The sequence below is a fragment of the Rhincodon typus genome, chromosome 19 (assembly GCF_021869965.1).
Source record: "Rhincodon typus isolate 14 chromosome 19, sRhiTyp1.1, whole genome shotgun sequence".
Classification (NCBI taxonomy): domain Eukaryota; kingdom Metazoa; phylum Chordata; class Chondrichthyes; order Orectolobiformes; family Rhincodontidae; genus Rhincodon; species Rhincodon typus.
Window position 1 is genome coordinate 25,301,425 of NC_063350.1, and position 8,170 is coordinate 25,309,594.

General features: G+C 40.6%; 1 protein-coding gene across 1 annotated transcript in view; it reads right to left on the reverse strand.

Moving 5' to 3' along the window:
* The window catches only part of rgs19 (regulator of G protein signaling 19), a 103,506-nt gene extending 95,557 nt beyond the window's left edge, over nt 1-7,949 (reverse strand). Inside the window, exon 1 of the mRNA XM_048608312.1 lies at nt 7,852-7,949. The gene's annotated coding sequence lies outside the window, so the exon portion shown is untranslated. The remainder of the gene's footprint in view (nt 1-7,851) is intronic.
* Nucleotides 7,950-8,170: the final 221 nt, after the last annotated feature.

Consider the following 8,170-nt stretch of genomic DNA (forward strand, 5'->3'; position numbering starts at 1 on the left):
CCATCTTCTATCCGCCTCCCCCTCTCTCCCTATTTATTTCAGAACCCTCTTCCCCTCCCCCATTTCTGATGAAGGGTCTAGGCCCGAAACCTCCTGTTCTTATGTTCACCAACACATGGCTTGGGAAGAAATGCTGAAATTATTATTCTTGATGTACTCCCTTTTCATTTCCTTCTTAACTCCCTGAAATCTCCTTTAAGACCTCATCCCACTTCCTACCAATATCATTGGTAGTTGATGCCAAATCCTGATCCCTGTTTAAATTCTTCTAACAGTTGCACTGCACTTACTTCTGAATTTCCCATTCAAAATATTAATACTTACCCTCAAACTAATCTTAGAGTTTTGGAACCAGCTTTCAAGTTCATTATTTCACCACGTACAAGGCTTTAAGTTTCTTTTGTGTTTCAGTAATCAGAATATAGTTTTTAGGTTGTAGCTGAAAGCAGTGCTTTCTCATGTAGATGAGAAGCTACATCTCATTATAGCTTCAATGAGATGACTCCAACTTCTACTAAAGTCTATCAAATTTACATTATAGGTCAGCCTCCTGCTTAGTTAGTTGAACCTACATTTCAATAACTGGATACAGTTTATTATTTAATCCCAGCGTACTGGAATCTGAACCAGACACTCAGGGTTCAAGTAACACTCCAGGAATTGATGGTAATAGAAGGTATGTTCATAATGTGGCCAAAAAGATTGATTGGCAACCTTCTGATACAGCTGATAGCAGATGGCAACAGTGGGAGAGTATCCTGGTCAGCCACTTTGTAAAAAGCAACGGCAAACCATTGCAATACCTTGCCAAGCATAATCATGGACCAAAATAGATCAACTGGAGGTCCATGGTCTCCAACACCTTCTTACAGTTTATACCTAAACAGAGACGTTATCAATCCCCAATGAATCCAGCTTATCTCCTAACCAGTTAAATTACCCTGTTCCTTGTTTCTTATTCTTATTCTGAAATTTCCAACTAATTGAGCTTGTTGCTTCACCCCTTCCACTCACTTGCTGAGCCAAAGCTTCCTCACGTCCTTGCCTGACTGTATTCTCTCCTCAATGTTATCTTGTCCAGGAGACCCATTTCATGCTCTCTTGATGCCATTTTCGCTAAGCTGTTGACCAGCCAAGTTATCCTTCTTCTACCCATGCTGGTTAACATTGTAAATGTTTTATTCTCTATCTTTCGTAATATGGTAAAGTCTCAACCTCTTTCAATACAAATTTTATCACATCTGTCATGTTCTCCAATATCCTTGATATATTTTCCCTTCCAAATTAGTGCCAATCCTCCTCATAAAGTGCTTGAATCTGTACATTTAATTTGCCTATCCTGCCACAGCAATGGAACAGTTGTATTTCCCATCTTCATTTGCATCAGGTTCTCTACAACATTTAACATGGTAAAGCTCAAATGTCTCGCCTCTGTTGTTGAGCTGAAATGAAAAAGCTTGCACTCATATAGCATCCTTCAGAACCACCAGGTATCTCAAAGCACTTTACAATCAATGAAGTACATTTGAGATGCAGTCACTTTGTAATGTAGGAAATGCGGCAGTCAAATTATTCATTGCAAGCTCCCACTAACAGCAATATTATAATGACCAGATATATGCGTTTCTTTGTATGTTTATTGAGGGATAAAGATTGCCCAAGACACCAGGGTTTATGCTCCTGTTCTTTGAAATAGTACCATTGAATCTTTTACATCTATCCAAACAGGGATTTTGTAACACCTCATCTGAAATGCAGCACCCTTGAAAGTGTAGAGATAGTAGGAACTGCAGATGCAGATGCTGGAGAATCTGAGATAACAAAGTGTAGACCCTTCGGTCTAGGCCCGAAACATCAGCCTTCCTGCTCCTCTGATGCTGCTTGGCCTGCTGTGTTCATCCAGCCCCACACCTTGTTATCCCTTGAAAGTGTAGAACTTTTTCAGAAATGCACTGGCATGTCAGCCTTGATGTTTATGCTCAAGTCCTCAAACCCACAACCCTCTGACTCAGGAGTGAGAGTATTACCACATTTGCTACCATAAAGAATAATACTCTGGTCACCAATTCCATTCATTTTCCTGGTCTTCCACTATTTCAGTTTAAATCAGGTTGTTCACAACCTCAGAACTCTGTTTAATCCTGAGCTAAGCTACTAAATCAAATCCTCTCCATCACAAAGATTACCAACTTCTATCTCCTATTACATGACTCTGCCTTTCTGCTGTAGAAACTGTCGTATCTATGTGGTGACAGTGCTTGTATAGTACTTTTGGGAAGGAAGATCCACCAGTGATGAAGGAATGATGAAATATTTCCAAATGAGGTTAGTGTGTGATTGGGACAAATTACAGGTGGTGGTGTTCCCAAACACCTGCTGTCTTTGCCTTTTGGGTACTATAGATTGTGGATTTGACAGCTGTTTTCAAAGAAGCTTTGATAAGTTCTTGGAATGCATCTCGTAGGATGTAGACATTGTTATCACTGTGTGCCAGTGATGGAGTGCATGGATATTTAGGGTAGTCAGAGTCAGGAATATATCAGGTAGGTCTGATATGATGGTGTGAAGATTTGATTGCTGTTAGATCTGCAATCATACAGCAATTAGAGAGTTTTCCATCACACTCATACCTCATACCTTGTAGATAGGGAGTCCAAAGGTGAGAAACTTGTCACAGAATGCCAAACCTTTAGCCTGTTTTCATTGCCTCAGTATTTTTATAGCTCATCCAGCTTAGTTTCTGCTCACGTCATCCCAGGATATTGATGCTGGGGAATTTGACAATTGTACTGCTGCTGAGTGTCACAGAGAGATTATAGGATTCTCTCTTGTGGAAATAATTGTTGCCTGGCACTTATGCAGCACAAATTATATTTGTCATTTATCAACTAACCCTGATTATTATCCACTAACAGAAGTTGCTGGAAAAGCTCAACAGGTCTGGCAGCATCTGAGAAGAAAAAATAGAGTTAATGTTTCAGGTTTTTCTGAGGATGGGTCACCAGACCAAAATGTTAATTCTCATTTTTTTTCACAGATGCTGCTAGACCTGCTGAGCTTTTCCAGCAACTTCTGTTTTTCTTCCTGATTTACAGCATCCACAGTTCTTAAGGTTTTCACTGATTATTATCCGGATCTTCATGTATATTGGCATGGATTGTTTTGCTATCTGAACGAATTGAAAATGGCACTGAACACAGTGTGACAATTATTGAAAGCCTCACTTCCGACCTCACGATGGTAAGAAGGCCATTGACAAAGCACCTGAAGATGTTTGGGCCTAGGACATACTAATCCGAGGAACTCCTACAGAGATGCTCTGAGCTGAGATTATTGGTGTCCAATAACCACAACTATTCCCTTGTGGCAGGCATGACTCCAACCAGAGGTTACTCCCACTTGTCAACTGTCATTCATGACCCTTGATGGCACACTCAGTTAAATGCTACATTGATTTCAAGGACAGCTTTTATTCACGTCACCTCTAGAAATCAGGTATTTTTTGGCTGGTTGGACCAAGGTTGTAAAAAGGTCTGGAGTCGAGCAGTCTTGACAGAGTCCAAATTCAACTTCTGTAAGTTGCTTATTGGGGATTAAAAATATCAAAATAGTGCCATTGGCACCTCTTCTATATATTTTCTAATCTACCTGTTCAGAGATGCTATGGTACATCTTTGGAGCAGGTAGGGCTTGAACTGTGCTACAACTTGGCAGCCCGTTCTACTACTTTAGTGGTGATTAAGTGTAAGTTGATAGGGTGGCAGTGGCCAGATTGGATATATTCTGTGCTTTGTGGACAGAAGTGAGCAATCTTTCATTTTGTTACATTGATGCCAGTGTGGTGGTCAGCATGTTAGTAAGGCCCACTGTATCTTTTCTAGATCTTCTACAATTAGCCATTGTTAGATATCAAACAAAGTTAATAAAATTAGTTAAAGGTTGGCTTCTGTAATGATGGGAATCTCTGGATAGATCATCCATGCAACACTTTTTGCTGAAAATATATGCAAAATATATGCTTCAGGCTTTTCTTTAGCATTCACATGCTGAGATCTACCATCATCCAGTAAGACAAATAATCATGGAGAAGTCATCACCTCCTATTAATTATTCAATTTTACACCACCATTCATGATTGGATACAGCAGAGCTACAGAGCTTTTATCCAAACCGTTGATTGTGAAATCACTTAGCTCCATGTGTGGAATGCTGCCTCCACTGAAGAACAAGTCAAATAACCTATGCAGTCACTTCACCAGTTTGACACTTCAATTTTAAGTACACCATGTGATACTTCTGGCTCAGTCTTCTACATTCCTTATTGAACCAGGATCAGTCCCCTGATTTATTGGCATAGGAATAAGATGGATGAGCCAAGCTATGAGTTTACAGATTGTGGCTACCAATTAACTCCTCCATACAACTGCAGAGTATTATGTGATTGCATTAAATGATCATCTGCAAAAAATACCAACAACAGTTCCTAGCATTAAGTTGAACATTTGCTGGACCTTCCTTTGGAAAAAATCACATCTGAAAAGTATAGCCCAGAATATGTTACGCCATAAATGTCACTTTCTGTTCATTTCAAAAATTCTGCACCTTATTAGAATCTGAAAGGGATGTGATGTATCTAATATTTAATACTCTCATTCATGGTTTATGAAATAATAATACCACCAGAATTACTTAGTTTGTGCAATGTCAGGTGTTATCAGGTATTTTTAATAATGCCGCGGGTTCCCAAATACTTTATCTATTGTATACAAGAGGAACAAGACCTGTTTAGTCAAATTCAACAGTAGAGACTTCATGATTGTTGTAAATGCATTGCCAAATTCTTCAGTAAGAATAGAGTCATAGAGATATACAGCACGGAAACAGACCCTTCGTCCATGCCGACCAGACATCCGAAATAAATCTAGTCCAATTTGACAGCACATGGCCCATATCCATCTAATCCCTTCCCACTCATATATCCATCCAAAAACCTTTTAAGTGTTATAATCATACCTGCCTCCACCACTTCCTCTGGCAGCTCATTCCATAGACACACCACCCTCTGTGTGAAAATGTTGCCCCTTAGGTCGCTTTTATATCTTTCCCCTCTCACCTTAAACCTATGCCCTCTAGTTTTGGACTTCCCTACTCTGGGGAAAAGACCTTGTTCATTTGCCCTATCCATGCCCATCATGATTTTATAAATCTCTTTAATGTCAACCCTCACCCTCCGATGCTCCAGGGAAAATAGCCCCAGCCTATTCAGCCTTTCCCTATAGCTCAAACCCTCTGACACTGGCAACATCCTTGTAAATCTTTTCTGAACTCTTTGAAGTTTCAAAACATCCTTCCTATAAAGAGGGAGACCAGAATTGCACACAATACTCCAAAAGTGGCCTAATCAATGCCCTGTACAACCTCAATATGACCGCCCATCTCCTATATTCAATGTATTGACCAGTGAAGGCAAGCATACCACATGCCTTCTTCACTATTCTATCTATCTGTGACTCCAATTTCAAGGAACAATGAACCTGCATTCCAAGGACTCTTCACTCCCCAGGACCTTACTATTAAGTGTATAGGTCCTGCCCTGATTGCCTTTCCAAAACACAGCATCTCACATTTATCTAAACTAAACTCCATCTACCACTCCTCAGCCCACTGACCCATCTGATCAAGATCCCATTATGCAACAAATGTATTATGCAATAAAACATAACATTAACTCATTGAATAAACTGTACAAATGATTTATTATTGATGATAATATTGTACAGATGCAATTTTCCCATGATGCAAATGCATGAAGCATAAATCTAAATTCTATTCTCCACTTTAAATGGTCCAACCTAAGCTTATACACAGTATCCACTATGGCCAATTTTGTTTCCAAATAAGAAGTAATGTATTTTATTAAAGTAGTGACTCTGTTTGTGGTTTTTGAAGCTTATCAGATTTACAACTCATTGCTTCAAATGAATACAAATATTCAACAGGAAGTAAAAGGCCAGAAGTACAAAGAAGAAAAACCTTCTTAAAAATTCAAGATCATGTTCAATTCATAAAGCTATTATTTCAAGTGTAGTGGGAAAGAAATTTTGTGTTTCTTTCATCACGATGATGTTCCACCCCAGTGCTGCAATATCTTTTTGAGAGTTGACCAATCTGACCATGTGAGATTGGTTCCCCATCAGCTTTGCTCATAAAATATGTGTTTTTAGATGCAAGTGACAAAAACATTTGAGAGAGAATGTTTGTATCATTAACATATTACAGACTAAATCATTGGCTTTGCACAGTCAGCAAATTCAAACCATACCACAGCACTCTTAATTACCCACCCTTGACTGTATTTATGCTCATGGGAATTTAGTTGGATACCAGTAAATAATGTAGCCGTGTTCTGGCTATCACTTCTCCAGACCCACCAGATCGTGAGCAGGGGAAGTGTTGCCTACAGTCTCATGCCTCTACATATATGTGCACAGACCAAAACATGGTTTTTGTTCATTTAAGAAGTGACTCCATCTATCTATCACAACACACATGACACAAGTGACAAATCTCTTCAAAGACCAATTGTGCTTGGTCTAGGAACAATACACCAGGTCTCCTATTCATCAGCAAAATTGAATACAGCGAATTTTCAAACTCCATTTATTTCCATATTCTCAGATGAATGCTTAACAAGTTAATGCATCAAGAAACAACTGGATTTACATGTATAGCGACAACAATCTGTAGGATGGCGAAAGTGTTCGGCACTTTACAAAACCGGAGTGGAGATCTGCAATATTCCCTCCCTCTTGTCTCAATGTAGCTGCTCGCATTTCCACACCTACCAGGCACCAATCATTTTGATCGTATCCCCACTCTTTTGTTTTAAAGAAAATCACCCAAATCCATCGACTCCACCCCCGAAATTTCCTCACCCGCACCCTTTTTTTAAAAAAAATGCACATACGGACTTCAATTTCGGGTGTGTACTGTATCAAACAGGGAGGCAATAAACTGAAGGTCTGGGAGGTAAAATCAGTACATGAAAGCAGCGAGCAATTTTGAGGGCGAGAAAGATACTTCGACTCGAGTGCTTGAGTAAAATGATACCAGTGGACATGTTGGGTAGCCCGGTGAAGACGGGGATGTGAAGCTGCTAAGGCAATGCAAAGCAATGCAAGTGGTGCCGGAGCGTGGCGCCGGCTGAGGCCGGAATCCTGCAGCAGCTACAGGTGGCAAAAGGCAGGAGCCAACTGGGGAAAGATCGGCACATCAAAAGTGCCGCAACTTCTTCCAATCCTGCGCGTCCTTCTCTCCCTTAGCCCCTCCAGACATAACGCGCCGGCAGAGCACGGAGCCGGATCCGAGTCACCAGTTCAGCCTTTTCTTTTAACTGTGTTTGTTAAGAAAAATTGGCAAATGGTCGCGACTTTAAACCCACAGCATATACCGCTCGTGGGAATGCAGCAATGACGGGAAGAGATCGTTCTGCATTTTACGCTGCACAAGAAATCTTCACTGACAGCTAAAATCATCAACAAAGCATCAGTGGATAATAAATGCACCAGACCCCTCGTGTTTCCATGGGGATATTCCGATTTCTCTCTTTTTTTTAATAAAACCGCCACACAGACAGATACCTCTAATGATTTAAGATTTGCCTGAAACGCTGTGCATAGAAAGCTGCACTATTACAAAAGGAAGACTTGTCAGATTGTAGGATATGGTAAAAATACATTTTACAGCTTTCAGCTTTAAAATTGACTGCCCCACTCACTGGGTGGGAGGCTGCTACATTTTTTTTTAAAGAAAGGACAAAAGTCAGCAATCAAACATGAGGATATTACTTACAGTTTTTCATTAAAATTCGGCGTGTTACTGTATCGTTTTCTCAAGCACATCCGTTTTTTTTAAAGTCAGATCGACACCCAGGGCGGCTGGCAGAGGTGGGCTGCGCATGCGCGTCCTGGCCGGTTGACTTGGCGAGCAGTTTTCACTGCTACGTCAAGGAGCCTCAGCCGACAAGCTGATGCTCAAAGAAGCTTCCCCCAGGGTCTCCCTCCCTACTTCAGCAACCTGTCTCACACCTTCTGCCAGCAGCACTGCAACAAGCCGGCGTTCCACACTCAATGCTGAGTGCATTAGAAAAGAGTCCTCAAATAGGACAAGA